General features: G+C 38.7%; 1 pseudogene; it reads left to right on the top strand.

The window, feature by feature from the left end:
- Window positions 1–960, top strand: LOC113904944 (annotated as a pseudogene).
- Window positions 961–23,621: the final 22,661 nt, after the last annotated feature.

Below are 23,621 nucleotides of genomic sequence, written 5' to 3'. Positions count from 1 at the left end.
ATGGCAACTGCAAACTCCAGCAATATCCTGGCCTCCACCTTCTATCTCACAGGTATCCCTGGATATGAGGAATTTCACCACTGGATTTCCATCCCATTCTGTCTCCTCTACCTTGTTGGAATCATGGGTAACTGCACTATCCTACATATTGTCCAGACAGACTCCAGGCTCCATGAGCCCATGTACTACTTCTTGGCCATGCATTCTCTCACTAACATGGACATGTCCTTGCCCACAATGATATCACTCTTCAGGATGCTGTGGTCCATATCCAGGGAGATCCAGTTCAACACTTGTGTAGTCCAAATGTTTTTCATTCACACTTTCTCCTTCACTGAATCATCTGTGCTCTTGGCCATGGCCCTTGACTGATATGTGGCCCTCTGCCACCCACTAAGATATGCCACCATTCTCACTCCTACACTTATCACTAAAATTGGAATTGCAGCCCTGCTTAGAAGTGCCCTTCCTGTGATTCCAAATGTGGCCCGGCTGGCCTTCTTTCCCTTCTGCCATTCTCACATCCTTTCTCATTCTTACTGTCTGCCCCAGGACGTGATCTGCCTTGCTTTTGCTGACACCATATTTAATGTTATTTATGGGTTAGTTCTGATCACTTTGCTGTGGGGAATGGACTCTCTGGGTATTTTTGTGTCTTATGTTTTCATCCTTCACTCAGTATTAAACATTTCATCTCAGGAGGGGAGATTTAAGGCCCTCAACACATGTGCATCCCACATCTGTGCTGTACTTATTCTTTATGTGCCTATGACTGGGCTGTCTATTGCCCATCATTTTGCTAAACACTCATCCCCTCTCATCCACATCTTCATGGCTCGTATCTACCTGCTAGTTCCACCTGTGCTCAACCCAATTATCTATAGTGTGAAGACAAAGCAGATCCGCCAAGGAGTTCTCTGCCTTCTTTTCCCCCTAAAAGTCAGTTATTCTGTGATGTAGGTTGGTCCTCAAGACAATGATGGCATAAATATTAAGTTTGTAAATATATAGTGATTTTTCTACATGCTATGTTGGCACCAGAATTGCCAATAAAATATTACTGAAAAGGACACAGACAAAATTGACACTACATCCTGCAGATGTCCTAAATTATAGAGTTAGTGTCCACTGGGATTATACAGACTGACTTAACACGTGTTTCCTAAATCTCCTCTAGGCATGAATATGTTGAAATATAATGTGTTAGATACCATTTAAATCTATTGTCTCTCATTTCTAATCCTAACCCTGATTCATGGTTTCCTGTCCATAAAGTTTTCCTTGATCATTATAAACCCATATTTCTGTGCTTCTTGACATACTGCCTTTGTCTGGGAATCTTACATTACCTTTCTTGTTATAAGTGTGTAAGTCTGCTGAAGTTACTTTTATTAAAGATAGTAATGATCATATCTTGATATAAATTATATTAGAACTCACAGCATTTTATCTATCTTCATGGTGCATCAGAAGCATCTTTTAAAATTTTATACACATGCTCTGTATTTTCTAAGGAAATTGAATTTCTCGAGGTATAGAAATGGGCAACCAACATTTTTTACTTAATTTTCTGAAATAATTTTACTCTTACAGAAAGCTGAAACTCAGTAGTTTTTGAAATCCCTGAGATGTTTTATGAAGCCAGTAATTATAATCCACTGGATTAAGTGTATCTAACAATAATTTAGGATATAGTATTCAAACATAAAAAATCTAATTGACTTAAGTGTAGCTACTTATGTTTGTGACAGTAAGAATCATAAAATATAAATCTTACTTTTTCTACAATTCTTTTGGCATATAAACTGTCTTTTCATATTATTCAAAGGATCTAGTGCATGGCCATGCATAGAGTTGTATAAGAAACTTGCAATTCTAGTTGAAATTTCTTAATTCACATGTCTACACTTGTTCAAAGACAAATAAATGAAGAAGAAAAAAGCCTTTAAGGATGCTTTATAACTTTATGTATATTGATCTTAATAATACATAATAAGTTTTCACCAAACTTATTCTATCTACACTAGGAACTGTGTCTCATGCAGCTTGCTACCTGTGAGAACCAACACTATCTTTATTTAAATTATGCACTTAATAATTATTGAGTGCATAAGTGAAAAGAAATGATTCAATCATTGGATAAAGAATGACTAGTTTTATTGGATTAAAGAAAAAAATCTTGGAGAAAGAGATTTCACCTGTCATAAGCCCACATTTCACATGACAAAAAAGGTATTATTAACTTGAAATTACCATTTCAAATGTCAAACCTGTGAAGGACATCTAAGACTTTCCATGACTTATTTCTGTTCCCTAGTTTTAATTCAGTTATATCTGTTTCCATCCCTCTTATCCTATTTCTTGACTCTACTTCTAAATACTCTTCTCCTTCAGCACTTTCAGATATCAAGTAAAAATAAAGCAAGATATATGAACATCAAATTTAGATAATATTTCCTACAGTAAATAAATAAAATAAAATTAATAGAAATAAATATTGGAAGACAATGTGAACATTATCATTTGCTGTATACCATATAAGTATATTGGGCTTCCCTGCTGGCTCAGTGGTTAAAGCATCTGCCTGCAATGCGGGAGACCAGGGTTCGATCCCTGGGTCCGGAAGATCCCTGGAGAAGGAAATGGCAACCCACCCCAGTATTCTTGCCTGGAGAATCTCATGGACAGAGGAGCCCAATAGGCTACAGTCCACAGGGTTGCAAAGAGTCGGACACGACTGAGCGACTTCAATTAACTATAGCCATTCTATAAAACCTTCAAATTCAAAATATATTTTTAGTTTCTGCTTGCTGAATACATCTATCATAATGCTTCTGCTCCGAAAAATGAAAAGTTTTATCATATTTTTAGCTAACAAATATATTTAAACCATTGAATCTTAGATTTTGCATTACATGCAAATACAAAAATATACAAATGAGTATGTAAATATACAGGCCAACTTTTGAGTTTACAAATTGTTATCTTCTATATATTTCTTAAGATATATTATTAGAGGTACTTTATATTCATAAACGGGGCTTCCCTTGTAGCTCAGATGGTAAAGAATCTGCCTTCAATGCAGGAGATCCAGGTTTGATCCCTGGGTTGGGAAGATCCCCTAGAAAAGGGAATGGCAACCCACTCCAATATTCTTGTCAGCAAAATACAATGAACAGAGGATGCTGGCAGGCTATAGTCCATGGGGTTGCAAAGAGTCAGAAATGACTGAGCAGTCGACACACATATTCATAAAGTATACTTTACTAAACACACTAAAAAAAACACATTATCAAAATTAAGATAACTGTCCCTATAAAATATAGTCATTGAAGATGTGAGTGATTGAATATACAAATGAATGGATATCAAGTTTGTATTATGAACTGAGAACAGAAGCACTATCTTGTTTTTAAAATTTAGCAAAAGCTAGAGTCGCAGCAAGTAGATAGTGTTATTGAAAGAGGAAGGCCTCTTGTCCTTCCCCAAATTCACTATAATATGATTTAAGCATCTATCTCATTTGTACTTGGACTTATAAATTAAGAGACACTCTTACTGATATTGTAATATATAGTAATGTTCAGTCACTAAGTCTTATCTGACTCTTTGTGACCCCATGAACTGCAGCACACCAGGCCTCCCTGTGCCTCACCATCTTCCGGGATTGATCTAAGTTCATGTCCATTGAATGGGTGATGCTATCCAACCATCACATCTCATGAACCTTTATCAGCAAAGTGATGGCTTTGCTTTTTATGTTGTTTGGTGAAGTCATGATTATTTATTTGCCTTCTAAAAGCCTTCTCTGCCTACCTGAAGAATGTGTATATATCCAGAAGGCCAAATAATAATTCATCTTTGTGTTCCAATCCCCTATTATTAAGCAAAAATGCAATGCAATTATTTTCATTATATCAAACACTAACCTTTGTGCTATGCATTGGTCATCTTTGTGCTGAGTGATCACATCATGGTTATCTGGGTCATTAAGATCTTTATTGTATAGTCCTTCTGTGTATTCTTGCCATAAAGAAGGCTGAGTACTAAAAAATTGATACTTTCAAACTGCGGTGTTGGGAAGACTCTTGGGAGTCCTTTGGACTGCAAGGAGATCCAACCAGTCCATCCTAAAGCAAATCATCCCTGAATATTCATTGGAAGGACTGATGCTGAGGCTGAAGCTCTGATACTTAGGCCACCTGATGTAAAGAGCCGACTCTTTGGAAAAGACCCTGATGCTAGGAAAGATTGAAGGCAGGAGAAGGGAACAACAGAGGATGAGATGGTTGGATGGCATCACTGACTCAATGGACATAAGATCGAGCAAACTCAGAAAGTGCTGAAGGACAGGGAAGCCTGGCATACTGCAGTACAAGGAGTTGCAAAGAGTCAGACACGACTGAGTGACTGAACAACAACATGCTGCGGAAAACACTTTGTGGCAAAGCAAGCAAAAAATCAGAGCAGAGGAGGTCACCATCTAAGTGTTTAGCATTTTCCTCTACATAAAATATTGCTGCAAAATATTTCATTAGCACACTTAGTCATTTAATCATTCAATTGAATAACTATTAAAACATAATTTCCTTTTAAAACCTACAATATGGATAATTATATGATTATATATATAATTTATAAAAAGCTTCTATAAACAGCTTTGTGTATTTAAAAAAGAATTATAACAATATGAATATTTTCAAGATAGTCAAATTACTTCAACCGCTTGACCATGTATATGTTTCAATTATGTTCATGATGCACGTCTTTACTATTTGATGCCAGAGAAGTATTTTACCCCTTTGTAAATCAAGAGGTGAATATTTCTTAGGGGAGATAAGGAATTACATTGCAATAATTATGGTATGAGAGTTTATAGATGATAAAGTTTGTCCTAGTACTATGGAATACAATAGAATGTTTAGTGTAGGAAGAGCTAAACTAGGACGATTGCATGTGCTAATATAAACATGCCAAATGAATCCAGTGAACAGAATTCAGACCACTTATACTTCCCTTTTTTTCAGAATTACCCTGACACAATTTATTCCCCGTTAAATCAGAATAAGAAATACAACAGTTTGATCCAGGTTTAGTAATTGATCCTATATACAGAAATCATATGTTTTGTCCCACAGTCATTGTAACTAAGACCAGGTATGTGTGCATAGTTGCTCAGTCATGTCCGACTCCTTGCGACCCCATGGACTGTAGGCCTCTTTGCTCCTCTGTCCATGGGGATTGTCCAGGCAAGTATACTGGAATGGGTTGCCATGTCCTCCTTCAGGGAATCTTCACAACCCAGGAATCAAACGGGTTCTCATGTATTGCAGGAAGATTATTTACCAGCTAAGGTACCAGGGAAGCCCAAATTCAATTAAGAAGCTATCCATTCCTGCTGGTGAGGTCTAATAGCAGCCTGACTTTAGTCCTACCTGAGAAATAGAAATTCAGTTATCCTTGGCTGTCATAATATCCCACAGAATGTTACCATGAAATATCCTGCTTTTTGACTCCTTTATCTAACCAAAGGTAATTTCTATTGTTTGTCACCAAAGACACTAAGGTCCTGAAGATATAAGAAAGTCATACTTGTGGACACTAAAGGAAAGTTTTTTGAGAGGAAAGGAAATGAATGTTTTAACTGTAGGTCATACATAATACATAAAGATATATCGGGGGTTGTTACATAAAATCACTAGAATTTACTTTTAATTAATTGAGATATTTATCCATTCAACAAATATTTATCAATTATTTGTATATTTGGGGGTCTTCCCTTGTGGCTCAGCTAGTAAAAAATCTGCCTGCAATGCGGGAGACCTGGGTTCAATCCCTAGGTAGGGAAGATACCCTGGAGAAGGGAAAGGCTACCCATTCAAGTATTCTGGCCTGGAGAATTCCATAGACTGTATAATCAACGGGGTCGCAAAGAGTCGGACACAACTGAGCCACTTTCACTTTCATTCTACGTATTTTGGGCCCTACAGATGTTATGGTAAGAGTGGAATCAGAACTAGTTTCTGAGTACAAACATTTTATATATTGTCCTGCATATAGCAAATTGAAGTAGAAGAGACATGGTTTATTACCAAAAGAATATTTAAATGCCATATGCAAATACAGTGGCACATTACCTTAGTTCAGTTCAGTTCAGTTCAGTCCCTCAGTTGTGTCCAACTCTTCACGACCCCATAAATCGCAGCATACCAGGCCTCCCTGTCCAACACCAACTCCCGGAGTTCACTCAGACTCACATCCATCGAGTCAGTGATGCCATCCAGCCATCTCACCCTCTGTCGTCCCCTTCTCCTCCTGCCTCCAATCCCTCCCAGCATCAGAGTCTTTTCCAATGAGTCAACTCTTCACATGAGGTGGCCAAAGTACTGGAGTTTCAGCTTCAGCATCATTCCTTCCAAAGAAACCCCAGGGCTGATCTCCTTCAGAATGGGCTGGTTGGATCTCCTTGCAGTCCAAGGAACTCTCAAGAGTCCTCTCCAACACCACAGTTCAAAAGCATCAATTCTTTGGCGCTCAGCCTTCTTCCCAGTCCAACTCTCACATCCATACATGACCACAGGAAAAACCATAGCCTTGACTAGAGGGGCCTTTGTTGGCAAAGTAATGTCTCTGCTTTTGAATATGTTATCTAGGTTGGTCATAACTTTCCTTCCAAGCAGTAGGCGTCTTTTAATTTCATGGCTGCAGTCACCATCTGTAGTGATTTTGGAGCCCCAAAAAATAAAGTCTGACACTGTTTCCACTGTTTCCCCATCTATCTCCCATGAAGTGATGGGACCAGATGCCATGATCTTTGTTTTCTGAATGTTGAGCTTTAAGCCAACTTTTTCACTCTCCTCTTTCACTTTCATCAAGAGGCTTTTGAGTTCCTCTTCACTTTCTGCCATAAGGGTGGTGTCATCTGCATATCCGAGGTTATTGATATTTCTCCCAGCAATCTTGATTCCAGCTTGTGTTTCTTCCAGTCCAGCATTTCTCATGATGTGCTCTATATATAAGTTAAATAAGCAGGGTGATAATATACAGCCTTGACACACTCCTTTTCCTATTTGGAACCAGTCTGTTGTTCCATGTCCAGTTCTTTTTTTTTTTTTTTTTTGCATTTTTTATTTATTTATTTTTGATTCCAAATAATCATTTTTTATTACCAAATCATGCACTCATTCATTCATTTGACAGCTTCTTTTAAATGTTGACTATGTGTCAAGCACTGGGTGCTGAAATTTATTTATTTTTATTTATTTATTTTTTAAATTTTATTTTATTTTTAAACTTTACAATATTGTATTAGTTTTGCCAAATATCAAAATGAATCCACCACAGGTATACCTGTGTTCCCCATCCTGAACCCTCCTCCCTCCTCCCTCCCCATACCCTCCCTCTGGGTCGTCCCAGTGCACCAGCCCCAAGCATCCAGTATCATGCATTGAACCTGGACTGGCGACTCGTTTCATACATGATATTATACATGTTTCAATGCCATTCTCCCAAATCTTCCCACCCTCTCCCTCTGCCACAGAGTCCATAAGACTGATCTATACATCAGTGTCTCTTTTGCTGTCTCGTACACAGGGTTATTGTTAACCATCTTTCTAAATTCCATATATATGCACTAGTATACTGTATTGGTGTTTTTCTTTCTGGCTTACTTCACTCTGTATAATAGGTTCCAGTTTCATCCATCTCATTAGAACTGATTCAAATGTATTCTTTTTAATGGCTAATACTCCATTGTATATATGTACCACGGCTTTCTTATCCATTCATCTGCTGATGGGCATCTAGGTTGCTTCCATGTCCTGGCTATTATAAACAGTGCTGCGATGAACATTGGGGTACACGTGTCTCTTTCCCTTCTGGTTTCCTCAATGTGTATGCCCAGCAGTGGGATTGCTGGATTGCTTCCTGACCTGCCTGCAGATTTTTCAAGAGGCAGAGCAGGTGGTCTGGTATTCCCATCTCTTTCAGAATTTTCCACAATTTCTTGTGATCCACACAGTCAAAGGTTTTGGCATAGTCAATAAAGCAGAAATAGATGTTTTTCTGGAACTCTCTTGCTTTTTCCATGATCCAGCGGATGTTGGCAATTTGATCTCTGGTTCCTCTGCCTTTTCTAAGACCAGCTTGAACATCAGGACATTCACGGTTCACGTATTGTTGAAGCCTGGCTTGGAGAATTTTGAGCATTACTTTACTAGCATGTGAGATGAGTGCAATTGTGCAGTAGTTTGAGCATTCTTTGGTATTGCCTTTCTTTGGGATTGGAATGAAAACTGACCTTTTCCAGTCCTATGGCCACTGCTGAGTTTTCCAAGTTTGCTGGCATATTGAGTGCAGCACTTTCAAAGCATCATCTTTCAGGATTTGAAACACCTCAACTGGAATTCCATCACCTACAGTAGCTTTGTTCGTAGTGATGCTTTCTAAGGCCAACTTGACTTCACATTCCAGGATGTCTAGCTCTAGGTGAGTAATCACACCATCATGATTATCTGGGTCATGAAGATATTTTTTGTACAGTTCTTCTGTGTATTCTTGCCACCTCTTCTTAATATCTTCTGCTTCTGTTAGGTCCATACCATTTCTGTCCTTTATCGAGCACATCTTTGCATGAAATGTTCCCTTGGTATCTAATTTTCTTGAAGAGATCTCTAGTCTTTCCCATTCTGTTGTTTTCCTCTATTTCTTTGCATTGATCACTGAGGAAGGCTTTCTTTTCTTGCTATTCTTTGGGACTCTGCATTCAGATGCTTATATCTTTCCTTTTCTCCTTTGTTTTTTGCTTCTCTTCTTTTCACAGCTATTTGTAAGGCCTCCCCAAACAGCCATTTTGCTTTTTTGCATTTCTTTTCCATGGGAATAGTCTTGATCCCTGTCTCCTGTATAGTGTTACGAACCTCATTCCATAGTTCATCAGGCACACTATCTATCAGATCTAGGCCCTTAAATCTATTTCTCACTTCCACTGTATAATCATAAGGGATTTGATTTAGGTCATACCTGAATGGTCTAGTGTTTTTCCCTACTTTCTTCAATTTAAGTCTGAATTTGGTAAGTCTGAATAAGGAGTTCATGATTGAGCCACAGTCAGCTCCTGATCTTGTTTTTGTTGACTGTATAGAGCTTCTCCATCTTTGGCTGCAAAGAATATAATCAATCTGATTTCGGTGTTGACCATCTGGTGATGTCCATATGTAGAATCTTCTCTTGTGTTGTTGGAAGAGGGTGTTTGCTATGACCAGTGCATTTTCTTGGCAAAACTCTATTAGTCTTTGCCCTGCTTCATTCCGTATTCAAAGGCCAAGTTTGCCTATTACTCCAGGTGTTTCTTGACTTTCTACTTTTGCATTCCAGTCCCCTATAATGAAAAGGACATCTTTTTGGGGTGTTAGTTCTAGAAGGTCTTGTAGGTCTTCATAGAACCGTTCAACTTCAGCTTCTTCAGCATTACTGGTTGGCTCATAGACTTGGATTACTGTGATATTGAATGGTTTGCCTTGTATGTTGAAATAATTCTCAGTGGTACTTGAGCAGTTCCTTGTTAGCTTCCTTTTTACCCAATAACAGGAAGATAACATTTAGAAATACAATTTTTTAAAGCTTTATTCATTGTGTAGGTGTTGCAGGAATAAATCTGTCCAAATTAATTTAGACTTGACATTTAAACCTTTATCTCAATCCTGGACTCCCCTGTTCCTTGTTGTTTTATTACGCTTGGATCATTTAGATTGGGCACATAGTCATAGCACTCGCAACCTTTTGTCTTTACCCCATAAACAATGGGGTTCATGGTAGGTGGTACCAGTAAGTACAGATTTTCCAGGAGGATAAGGACATGCCTGGGTACATGGTGTCCAAAGCAATCAGTAAAGGAGGAAAAGAAGGCCAGAGTGTAGAATATCAGGATGACACATGTATGGGCTCCACAAGTTCCAAAGGCCTTTGTCCGGGCTTCCCTAGAAGGCAGTCGGAAGACTGTTCTCAAGATTAACCAGTAGGACAGGGAGATAGGGACAAGGTCCAGTCCTGTGGTGAGGAGAGCAGCAGTGAGCCCATAAATGCTATTAGGGACAATGCTATAGCAAGCCAATTTGGCAATGCCCATGTTCTCACAATAAGTGTGGTGAATGATGTTGCTCTGGCAGAAGTGCAGGCGGAGAATGAGCAGGACCCCAGGGGTGACCACAGCCAGACCACTAGTGGTCAAAAGCCATGGCCAGTAGGACAGCAGATTCAAAGAGAAATAGAGCATGAACGAAAAACATCTGTGTGAGACAGGCAGAGAATGTTGATATAGAAGGGCCCTGCCAAAAGATAAGCGTTGTGGGCACTGTGACGGTACAAAGTAGAACATGATTGAGAGCTAGTATGGCCAAGAAGAGATACATGGGTTCATGGAGACTTCTGTCCCAGATCACCATCACCATAACCAGGCCATTGCCTGTCACAGCCAAATGGTACATGAAGCTGAAAGGGATGGAAATCCAAATTTGGAAGTCTTCTAATCCTGGGACGCCAGTCAGCAAGAAGGCAGTGAGGGGAGGGGATGTATAGTTTGATGTTGTTGTAGAGAAGTGGCCTAAGTCTTTTATGTGAAAAATAGAAGGAAAAGAGCCAGAGTAAATAACAGCAAAAAAGAGCGTCTATTCCTTCAGCTTAGTCAAATCTGAACCATTAATTTTGGCATGATAATGGATGAAAGCAAAGTAATCCAAAAAAAATGGGATGATCGTGGGCAAAACAGTTCCTTTTTATGGAACATTTTTTATCTGTGAAAAAAATTTGTGAATCAAAAAAGAGTTGAGTTGAATTTTTGTAATGCCAGTTGTTATAACTATACAGTTTATGCATGTCTTTTGAACCTTAACAGTTCTGTGTATATAGTGTTTCCCTCTAATTTGGTAATAAATTCTTAAATACTGAAAAGGTAATTTTTCTCTCTCCTTTGTCTTGGTGACACTGAATAGAAGATTGGAGAGAATTAATATTCTATTCTTCAGTGGACAAATTTAATGGGAGGAGATGGGTTGGATGGTAGACTGATAAAGTAAGAATTGAAGGCAGCATGAAAGGTTGAATTCTTGTTTTCTATCCTGAGGGTATGAGATATTTCCCTTGGTTTAAGTTTTCCCACAATTAAAAAAAAAAGAGATTTATTCATCTGAACTCTTGATGATAATGTTCATATTAACATGCCATTTAAACTGCTGTGCAAAAATTGTAGTGTTATCTATACCATCATAACACTAGCTCTCAAGGATCAAGAAATGGAGTCAGAGAACACAAACAAAACTCAGAGTACTGAATGATCTTACTAGAGCAAGTAGATCACTGAAAAAAGTCAAAGCACACTGTTATTCAGTACCTAGAAGGCAGTGGCAACCCACTCCAGTACTCGTGCCTGGAAAATCCCATGGATGGAGAAGCCTGATGGGCTGCAGTTCATGGGATCACTAAGAGTCGGACACGACTGAGTGACTTAACTTTCACTTTTCACTTTCCTGCATTGGAGAAGGAAATGGCAACCCACTCCAGTGTTCTTGCCTGGAGAATCCCAGGGACGGGCGAGCCTGGTGGGCTGCCGTCTATGGGGTCGCACAGAGTCGGACACGACTGAAGCGACTTAGCAGCAGCAGTAGCATTATTGAAAGAAATTTCCAAAGAGTAGAGTGACTGCAATCTTTTATTCACAAATAAAAGATTAAGACATAGTTTCAGCTAATTTTCTTTAGTAGTAGCAGTTCTTGCTCTTAATATATCAAAAATTATAAGGTAGATTTTCAAAAATCCCTCATTTGAAATTATCCATTGTTCAGACCCATAGAACATAAATTCAGTTGGTCATGTTTGTAGCCCAAAGCGGTACATTTGGTAAAAGCATCATATATATAAATCAACACTTCCTGACTGCAACTCTTAGCATGTTTAAAGTGATGGATAATAAATAATATTTCATCTAAAAAGAAGAAGAACAACAACAAAAATCTGGGATCTGCCCATGCTTCACTCTCATGTGAGGCTGTCACACCATTTAGCAGATGGAAAACTACCCTGTGTTTCAAGATACCTGACAATCCTCTCTTGAGTTAACTGAAATCCTTTTCACATTACCCCAATCCTTATGAAGGATGTAGGGCACATTACCAAATTATCAACATAAATTTACCCTCCTCTCTCTCTCTTTCTCTCCCTCCTTTCATGAAATTCAGGTGAGGAAGAAAAACCAAAACTTCTCATTAAGAAGCAAACACACAGATTAGGTAAAGGAGCTTTTAATGAAAACTCCAAGAAAGGTTATTTTGAATGGTTGTTTCATTAAAACTGTGGAGGTATATCCATAATTTTATTAACTTCACTAGACTGAAGCTTTCCTTCTTTTTTGCGGCTATGTCCTAGTAGTGCCTGGCTTTGCTGTATAACACACACAGAAAATATCAGCGTGTTTACATGGAAGACATATCAGATACCAGCATACGAATGGACAGTACAACAGAACTGGTAAAAATAATAATTTCAAATTTGTATCCAGCCTTATTATGTGCTAAGTGTTCCCTAAAATCTGTTCTAACCACTTTACATGGATTATCTAATTTAATGGTCACAAATACCTGATAAACTAGTTATTATTGGTATCCCAGTTTTACATGGAACAGAACTCAGACATTGGAGGATTTTCTCAAGATCACCTCACTAATGAGTATGTAAAGCCTGCTTTAAAATCCAGGGATCCTAATGACAGAATTCACAGTTATAACCACAAAACTGTTCTAATTTACCTTTTAGATGCATGGTTTTTCTAAATGATTGGAACATAAAAAAAGACAGTCTTAAATTTCCTCTTTGTATATTCACAGTGATATTGCCAGGTCATAGACAAAAAGAAATGTCTAGCTTATATGGATACAGAAAAATAAATATATTTATAGGTTTATCTGTATTGTGCATAGATATCCATGAAAACAGACCAGAGAATAACCTCTGGGCTGAGAAGTCTTTTGGGTATTTTACATGCTGAGTGACTCCTTTTATAACTGAAACCCACAGTCAGTATTTGGATTAGCTGACTAAGCTTTCCTTTCATACTTGGGAAATTAGGTTTTCCAGTTTTAAACTGCATTTAATAATTTTCACCCCAGAGCCACTTCTGAGCAACAGCTCTGCCATTTTGCCAGCTTAATATGCAAGCTTAAAATAAAATAAATAAAACACACACACACACACACACACACACACACACACACACAGAGGGTTTCCTATTGCTTGACTTCTCTGCAACCTAAGCTTCCCTGGGGCTTCCCTGGTGGCTCAGCTGGTAAAGAATCCACCTTCAATGCAGGAGATCTGGATTCAATCCCTGGGTTGGGAAGATCCCCTGGAGAAAGGACTGGCTACCCACTCCAGTATTCTGGCCTGGAGAATTCCATGGTATTGTCCATGGAGTTGCAAAAAGTTAGGCACGAGGGTTTCTCTGGTGGCTCAGCTGGTAAAGCATCCTCCTGCAATGTGGGAGACCTGGGTTTGATCCCTGGATTGGGAAGACCCCTGGAGAAGAGAATGGCTACCCACTCCAGTATTCTGGCCTGGAAAATTTCATGGATTATATATAATCCGGGGGGTTGCAAAGAGTCGGATAACGACTGAGCGACTTTCACTTTCATTACTTTCATAACAAAGACAAAATATATGTCTGTACATTACCACTTGTTCTTTATTGGCATGTGTTAAAATTTCACTGAGGTGAAAGTATGATAGAATATTTGAAGAACTCTCACTTTTAAAATGAAGCTTTTAAAAACTCCCATGTATTATCTTATAGAGCAGTTTTATATTTTCAGAAAATATGAGAATCTGAAGAGTTTATGTATGTCCCCCATACCCCATCCACCCAGCTCTGTCTTAATCTTAACCTCTTACATTAGTGTGATACATTTGTTACAATTGAAGAGCCAATATAGACACTTTATTAACTACAATCCATAGTTTATACATTAGGATTCATTCTTTGTGTTATATATTCAATGAGTCTTGACAAATGTATAATGGCATGCATCTGCCATTACAGCATCATACAAAATAGTTTCACTGCCCTACGGATCCCCTGTGTTCTATCTATTTATCCTTCCTTCCCTTTAACCCCTCTGACAACCACTGATCTTTTTTGTTCTCTATAGCTTTTTTCCCCCCACAATGTCCTGTAGTTGATTGGAATCATACTGTACTGTAGGCTTTTCATATAGGCTTCTTCCACTTAGCAATATACACTTAAGTTTCTCCCAAATCTTTTATGGCTTGATTAACTCACTTATTTTTATTCCTGAATGACATTCCATTGTATCAGTATACCACAGTTTATCCATTTATCTAGAGAAAAATATCTTGTCTTCATTTCTTTAAAAAATATTGTGTAAGGAATTTCCTTTGTAGATAGATAAGTAGGAGAAGGAGAGATTGCACCTATCTGGTTTCAGAACTGATCTCAACTTATTGCACTTTAATAGAAGTTTCATTATTAGTTTCATCCTGTTTCCTCATGGTGTTCTATGAAGAGACTATGTTTTGGAATGAAAGAGTGTGTGTATGTGCTCAGTTGTGTCCTACTCTTTGTGACCCTGTGGACTGTAGCCCACCAGGCCCCTCTGTCCATGGGACTTTCCTGGTGAGAATACTGGAGTGAGTTGCCATTTCCTTCTCCAAGAATGTAAGAGGCAAGTACTCTAATCACAGCTCTAGGTCTGAGAATGGATAGTCCTCTGAGGCTTAATTTTATCTTCTGTAAATGGGGTATAATAAACCATACCCACTTTGCGGATATACTCACAATATGACAAATGTGAAACATTTAGCAAAGTATGCAGATGCACTGTAATTTATTAACAAAATATAACTTTATTTTTTCTTATTTTCCTTAATATCCTGGCAAGCCATGTTTTTAATCCATGGATTTGTTAATCCTTGCAGCTAGATAATATAATGTCAGCTAGGCCAGTAAGTGAGAGCAAAAGAAGGTTGCATTTTATATATTATGAGAAAGTAATTGGCTAGGCAGTGGGTTAATTTCAGCCTCTCTGAAATATCTAGACAACTCACAAATATCTGAGACTTGACCCTTGGAACAATGTACAATGTGATCTTGTCTACAAACCAACTCAGATGTGCTTGTTTCTGAGATGATTCTGAATATCAAGTTCATCCAGATCCATTATTTTGAGGATTGCAGGCACTCTTATCTGGGTTCTATACTCAGAATCTCTAAGTCTGCTGTCAGTGTGTCTGCTGGGCTGCATTTTCATCTACAGACACTACTTTTCTTCCTCCCTTTCTCCTTCACTTCCCTCATTTCTTTTATTTCTTTCACCAACTTTAAAATTTCCTTTCATATCCCAGACATAATGATACATGGTAGTCTGTTCCATCATACATCTGAGAGACCCTCCCTGACTAACCTTCAAGGCTAATTAAAACCGTTACAACTTACATCCTTTATAGAATTGACTTTTATATGTAACTCATCAGTATTTGCCCTGCTTCATTTCACATTCCAAGGCCAAATTTGCCTGTTACTCCAGGTATTTCTTGACTTCCTACTTTTGCATTCCAGTCCCCTATAATGAAAAGGACATCTTTTTTGGGTGTTAGTTCTGAAAGGTGTTGTAGGTCTTCATAGAACCGTTCAACTTCAGCTTCTTCAGCATTACTGGTTGGGGCATAGACTTGGATTACTGTGATATTGAATGGTTTGCCTTGGAAACGAACAGAGATCATTCTGTCGTTTTTGAGATTGCATCCAAGGACTGCATTTCGGACTCTTTTGTTGACCATGATGGCTACTCCATTTCTTCTGATGGATTCCTGCCCACAGTAGTAGATATAATGGTCATCTGAGTTAAATTCACCCATTCCAGTGCATTTTAGATCGCTGATTCCTAGAATGTCGACATTCACTCTTGCCATCTCTTGTCTGACCACTTCCAATTTGCCTTGACTCATGGACCTGACATTCCAGGTTCCTATGCAATATTGCTCTTTACAGCATCGGACCTTGTTTCTATCACCAATCACATCCACAGCTGTGTATTGTTTTTGCTTTGGCTCCATCCCTTCATTCTTTCTGGAGTTATTTCTCCACTGATCTCCAGTAGCATATTGGGCACCTACTGACCTGGGGAGTTCCTCTTTCAGTATCCTATCATTTTGCCTTTTCATACTGTTCATGGGGTTCTCAAGGCAAGAATACTGAAGTGGTTTGCCATTCCCTTCTCCAGTGGACCACATTCTGTCAGATCTATCCACCATGACCCGCCGGTCTTGGGTTGCCCCCCGGGCATGGCTTAGTTTCATTGAGTTAGACAAGGCTGTGGTCCTAGTGTGATTAGATTGACTAGTTTTCTGTGAGTATGGTTTCAGTGTGTCTGCCCTCTGATGCCCTCTTTCAACACCTACCCTCTTAGTTGGGTTTTCTTACCTTAGGTGTGGGGTATCTCTTCACGGCTGCTCCAGAAAAGCGCAGCTGCTGCTCCTTACCTTGGATGAGGGGTATCTCCTCACCACTGCCCTTCCTGACCTTCAATATGGGATAGCTCCTCTAGGCCCTCCTTTGCCCGCACAGCCACAGCTCCTTGGATGTGGGGTAGCTCCTCCCGGCCACCGCCCCTGACCTCGGACTTGGGTAGCTCTTCTCAGCCGTTCCTCCGCCTTCGCAGCCTGGCACTCTTGGCTGCTGCCCTGACTATGCCAAAGCCTTTGACTGTGTGGATCACAATAAACTGTGGAAAATTCTGAAAGAGATGGGAATACTAGACCACTTGACCTGCCTCTTGAGAAATCTGTATGCAGGTCAGGAAGCAACAGTTCGAACTGGACATGGAACAACAGACTGGTTCCAAATAGGAAAAGGAGTGTGTCAAGGCTGTATATTGTCATCCTGCTTATTTAACTTATATGCAGAGTACATCATGAGAAAAGCTGGGTTAGAAGAAGCACAAGATGAAATCAAGATTGCCGGGAGAACTATCAATAACCTCAGATATGCAGATGACACTACCCTTATGGCAGAAAGTGAAGAGGAACTCAAAAGCCTCTTGATGAAAGTGAAAGTGGAGAGTGAAAAAGTTGGCTTAAAACTCAACATTCATAAAACGAAGATCATGGCATCTGGTCCCATCACTTCATGGGAAATAGATGGGGAAACAGTGGAAACAGTGTCAGACTTTATTTTTCTGGGCTCCAAAATCACTGCAGATGGTGATTGCAGCCATGAAATTAAAAGACGCTTACTCCTTGGAAGGAAAGTTGTGACCAACCTAGATAGCATATTCAAAAGCAGAGATGTTACTTTGCCAACAAAGGTCCGTCTAGTCAAGGCTATGGTTTTTCCTGTGGTCATGTATGGATATGAGAGTTGGACTGTGAAGAAGGCTGATCGCCGAAGAATTGATGCTTTTGAACTGTGGTGTTGGAGAAGACTCTTGAGAGTCCCATGGACTGCAAGGAGATCCAACCACCCCATTCTGAAGGAGATCAGCCCTGGAGTTTCTTTGGAAGGAATGATGCTAAAGCTGAAACTCCAGTACTTTGGCCACCTCATGTGAAGAGTTGACTCATTGGAAAAGACTCTGATGCTGGGAGGGATTGGGGGCAGGAGGAGAAGGGGACGACAGAGGATGAGATGGCTGGATGGCATCACTGACTCGATGGACATGAGTCTGAGTGAACTCCAGGAGTTGGTGATGGACAGAGAGGCCTGGAGTGCTGTGATTCATGGGGTCACAAAGAGTCGGACACGACTGAGCAACTGAACTGAACTGAACTGACTGACATCAGTATTTGATATTTATTTCTCTACTTTCTATTTCCAAAGACATAAGAAGCTATCCCTGAAGCAGTTTTCCCCCTACATCTCTATATAGGAATACAGTAAGTATTCAATACATATACTATTTCCCTGCTGAGAGTTGAAGAGTTGCTACCATGACTATGAATTTTTATGCCCTTTTGGACATGAAAGTTTAAACCATGTCCATCCTTTCTGAGAATATCTTGTGCTGTGCTAAGAGAAAATATGGCATGATTTATACACTTAATGAATTTTTAAAAATTCCTAAAGTGTTGTTAAATTTCACTCAAATCTTTAAAAATCATTATAAATAAATGACATTAAAATTCATTAATCAAAATTTCCCAAAGAATGCAAAGTAACAAAAGATAAAATGGAGAGTCTTTACATCATAGGTCATTCAGTCAGTCAGTCAGTTCAGTTGCTCAGTTATGTCTGACTCTTTGTGACCCCATGAATCGCAGCACGCCAGGCCTCATTGTCCATCACCGTCATAGGTCATTAGGAAAATACAAATATAAATCACAGTGATATACTACTTCATACCCATTAGAATGCCTATAATCATGAAGACAGAAAAGTATTGGTAACTATGAAAAAAACTGAAATACTCATTGCTGCTATGAATATAGAAGAGTGAAGCCAACTTGGAAAAATACATTGACAGTTTTTTAAAATAGTAAACAGAGTGACCACACAGTTCACAATTCCACCTCTAGGTATGTGAACAAGAGAAATTAAAAGATACGTTCACATGCACTTGTGTATTTATTTTACTAGTAGTATTATTCATAATAGTCCCAATGGGGAAGTAACCCAATTGTCCATCAACTGTTGAATGGATAAATAAGATATGGTCTACCCCCAAAATTAAATGCTTCTTTTTGATATAAAAAGCACAAAACATTAACATATATTATAACATAGATGAACCTCAAATACATTACATTAGGTAAAAGAAGCTAGAGACCAAAGATCAGCTATTATATGCTTTTATTTATATGAAATATCCAGTAAGGGTAATATATAGAGTCAGAAAGTAGATAAGTGGTTACCTAGGCTTGAGGATGCGAATGGAAAGTTACTGCTAATGGACAAGAGGTTCATTTTGGGAATGACAGAAATATCTTAAAATTAGTGTGGTAATAGTTGAATATTTACATAGATTCCTATTTAAGTTAAATTCCTAAGAAGTGAACTTTGGGTCAAATATCTGTATTTTTGAAGACTTTGGACACATGATGCCAAATTCTGCTCCAGAAGTGTTGCCTCCAAGGCTGCTGCTGCTGCTGCTGCTAAGTCGCTTCAGTCGTGTCCGACTCTGTGTGACCCCATAGACGGCAGCCCACCAGGCTCCCCCTTCCCTGGGATTCTCCAGGCCAGAACAATGGAGTGGGTTTCCATTTCCTTCTCCAATGCATGAAAGTGAAAAGTGAAAGTGAAGTCACTCAGTCTTGTCCGACTCTTAGAAACCCCCCATGAGCTGCAGCCTACCAGGCTCCTCCGCCCATGGGATTTTCCAGGCAAGAGCACTGGAGTGGGGTGCCATCGCCTTCTCTGGCCTCCAGGGCTACTGCCCCCATTAGCTCACTTGTGTGGGATGTTTGTAAACAAGTAAGTATGCATTATGATATAATAGACATTAAGCAAGACAGAGGAGAAGGAAGTGGCAACCTACTCCAGTATTCTTGCCCACAGAATTCTGTGGACAGAGGAGCCTGGTGGGCTGCTATCTATGGGGTTACTTACAATCAGACATGACTGAAGCGACTTAGCATGCATACATGCACTGGAGAAGGAAATGGCAACCCACTCCAGTATTCTTACATGGAGAATCCCAGGGACAGAGGAGACTGGTGGGCTGCCGCCTATGGAGTCTCACAGTCAGACAGGACTGAAGTGACTTAGCAGCAGCAATAGTTGAACAAGTATTTCAATAAAGTAAAATGCATCAAAATGTACAATTAAAATGGATGTATTTTGTGGCATAGGTATCTCAATGTTGTTGTCCAGTAGTGTCTGACTTTTTGCGATCCCATGAGGGTCGCCAGGCTCCTCTGTCCTCCACTGTCTCTTGGAGTTTTCTCAGATTCATGTCCTTTGAGTCAGTGATGTTATAGAAGGAGCAAGTGTCTTTCAATATAATAGCTATAGTCACTGTCCACAGTGATTTTGGAGCCCCCCAAATAAAATCTGTACAACTTCCACTTTTTCCCCTTCTATTTGCCATGAAGTGATGGGACCAGATGCCATGATCTTTGTCGTGTCCATCCTTGCATGAAATTTTGCTTTGATATCCCCAGTTTTCTTGAGGAGATCTCTAGTCTTTCCCATTCTCTTGTTTTCCTCTATTTCTTTGCATTGTTCACTTAAGAAGGCCTTCTGAGAAGGCCCCTCTTCTATCTATTCTCTGTAACTCTGCATTCATTTGGGTATATCTTTCTCTTTCTTCCCTGCTTTTCACTTCTCTTTTCTCAACTGTTTGTAAAGCCTCCTCAGACAATCACTTTGCCTTCTTGCATTTCTTTTTATTTCATGTGCTTTTGGTCACTGCCTCCTATACAGTGCTTTGAACTGCTGTCCATTGTTCTTCAGGCACTCTGTCTATCAAATCTAAGCCTTTAAATCTACTCATCACTTCTACTGTATAATCATAAAGGATTTTATATAGGTCATACTTGAATGACCTCGTGATTTTCTCTACTTTCTTCAATTTAAGCCTGATTTTTGCAATAAGTAGCTTATGATCTGAGCCACAGTCAGCTCCAGGTCTTGTTTTTGCTGACTGTATAGAGCCTCTAAATCTTGGAGTGCAAAAATATAATTAATCTCAATAAAGCAGTTTTAAAACTTAGTGGAGAAGACATAGGAAATATATAATCAATGTTGCCATTATTGACAATAAAATTGTGTTTCATTTACAAAATTTGCAAAGTAGAAAGCTACTAGATAGTAGCTATCCAAAAAATATCTAGTGCTAAACAAATAAGGAAGCAGGATGGGTATGATAAGTACTAGTATAACGATTAATACACAAATGATAATAATATAGAGATGCTAATGCACTAAGATGTTATCAAGTATCATATATGAAAGTATAAAATTGAGAGAAGAAAGTTAAGAGATGTTATAGAGATGTTATCTTAATAGTGATTTTAAACAAAAGGATTCCGAGGTTGGGAAGATCCCCTGGAGGAGGAAATGGCAACCGACTCCAGTACTCTTGCCGGGAAAATCCCATGGACAGAGGAGCATGGTAGGCTACAGTCCATGGGGTCGCAAAGAGTCGGACATGACTAAGCAACTTCACTCACTCTATTAATTATTTTCTAAACCTCAAAACTTACAGATTTTTAAATTTATTACCTAACTCCACTGACCTCCTTCTCTGGGGATGTGAAAGATACCAAAAGCTATGTGAATGAATTTGAAATTGCAGTATCAGGACAAAGAGGTTTTTGATTGTCACATCAAATGGGAGCTAAAACATGGGGGCTGTGAAATAATAGATGGACCAGATACTAGTGAATATGGAAAGTAATGAATATTTATGTTGTGGTAACAGAATGCTAATGTGACTGCTCATATTCCAGTTCACTGAAGATTCCAGTTCACCCAGGGTCCAGGTCACAGAAGTCCTCAAAATCTCATTCTTACTCTTGGTGAGATTTCTCATTCTATTTTGGACTCTTCTTACAACCCCCCAATATTGGCACTGATTAAAATGAAATGTATATATGTAGTTTCATCATGATGATCAGAGGAATTTCTGGGTAGAAAAAAATACTAAGGAGCAATTCATATTTCTTGCTATACTGAAATTTTAGTGGAGGAAAAGGAGATTAAACTGATACAGTTCATTTTCTACTTCTCAGAGCATCTGGGTCACTTGTAAGACGGCTACTCATGGTGTTTCCTCTAGAGGAGAGTAATTAATAGTCTCCCCTTGTCTTCCTCCTCTCATTATACTTCAGTCGTTGTTGCTGTTATTGTTATCATCATCATTGTTGATGTCATCATCATTGTTCTCATTTTCATCACTATCATCATCACAGAAAAGGCTCTGTACCAAGTATTTCACACACAATATCTCCTTCACCTTAGCATATCCCATCAAACTATTAGTATCTTCAGTTTACAGAGGAGGCAACTTTGGTAGAGAGGAAAAAGAGTCATTTTGTCTAAATTAAAATGAGTAAGCTTTGAAACCAGAATATAACTTAAGTTAATGTGATTGCAGAACCAGAGAAACAGACTCTACATAAGGGAGATGTTAGATCTCTGTCTCTTTAAAACCTCAGAAAAAAGTCAGTGATATGATGAAAGACGACCTCTAGATCAGGTATCTTCCAGTTTTCAATGAAACTTCATGTTTACTGCTTCATGTCAATGGGAGAGAACATTTATAAAAGAACAAAAAATGGTCTGAATTGACTAAGCAGTGAGATAAAAACCAGATTTTAAAATTTTGATTATAGAATAGAAATTGGAAAAGAATCAACAAAGAGAAGGGATAATATTGGAAAATCTGAGCATTGAAAGTAATAACCAGTGCAATTTTAGACAGGAAGGTGAGGAGATAGACAGGAATTTGAGAAGTTAAATAGCAGGACCATAAGAAATGTCAGTTCATACAGTAAGTGGGTAGAACTTAAGTGTAATATGAACAGTCAGGAAGATTGAATTTGTTTCTAGAATTTACTTATCGGATGTCTTGATTATGGATCTTGCATTTCTTAGAAAATTATTAAACAATTTGGGGAATATCTTCTGTAATCAAGGGTATTTACATGGAACTAGAGGAGACTGAGGGGATTTCATTTCCCAGAACATCAAAGAAGACTTTTCAAGACAGAAGATGCTGATTTATTAGTTTACAGTGGAAGGTAATTTGTCCCATAGACTTTAAATTCTTAAACCAATATTTTGGTGAGCATGGAGGCTGGGCAGTTGATGAGCAAGTGGGTTTTGAGAAGTGGCTCACCTTTCTTAATACAGAGATTTCTTTCTTGACCACAGAAGAAATCCTGGAATCTAGTGGGGGAAGATATATTTTCTCATTTGAGCATAAAAGTTTTGGTGTGAAGGTCAGATGCCAGTAGGCACTTTTTTGTGCATTTTACTTTTGTTGTTGTTGTTGTTTTCTCTTATTTTTGATTTGATGGATAAGTTTCCAATCTCTCAACAATCCCTATAATTATTGTTTTGTAATTTTTTACAGGAAAAAAAAAACTAGTCTCTAAATGATTAATCAGTTCTGTAACATAAGAGGAAGAATGTTCAGAATCTTTTAAATCAGATTCAAAATCAATTATAGTTTGCTTAACATTCCATATATTATATATTTTATAATTAAAAGTTTTAAAATCCACATATTCTTCTAAATCATCTTAACCTGTATTTACCTCAGGGGGATGCTCATCCCAGAACATATTGATGTTAGAGTTGACTCTATGTAGATATAATCCCTAGGTGGCACTAGTGATAAAGAACCCATCGGCCAATGCAGAAGACTTAAGAGAGGTGGGTTCTATATCTGGGTAAAGAAGATCCCCTGGGCAGGAAATGACAACTGTCTCCAGTATTCTTGCCTGGAAAATCCCATGGACAGAGGAGCCTGCCTGGTCCCAGTCCATAGGGCCTCAAAAAGTTGGACCTGACTAAAGCCAGTTAGCATGCATATGTGGATACCATCCCTGGGGTATCAATCATGTGGTCAAACTTATGTATAGTAAGAATAAGAACCATCCTGACCAAATCTTGCCTG

Source organism: Bos indicus x Bos taurus, chromosome 15 (genome assembly GCF_003369695.1).
Source record: "Bos indicus x Bos taurus breed Angus x Brahman F1 hybrid chromosome 15, Bos_hybrid_MaternalHap_v2.0, whole genome shotgun sequence".
In the NCBI taxonomy this organism is placed as follows: domain Eukaryota; kingdom Metazoa; phylum Chordata; class Mammalia; order Artiodactyla; family Bovidae; genus Bos; species Bos indicus x Bos taurus.
The sequence above is the reverse complement of the archived record's forward strand: the minus strand, read 5'-3'. Positions and strand labels throughout refer to the sequence as shown.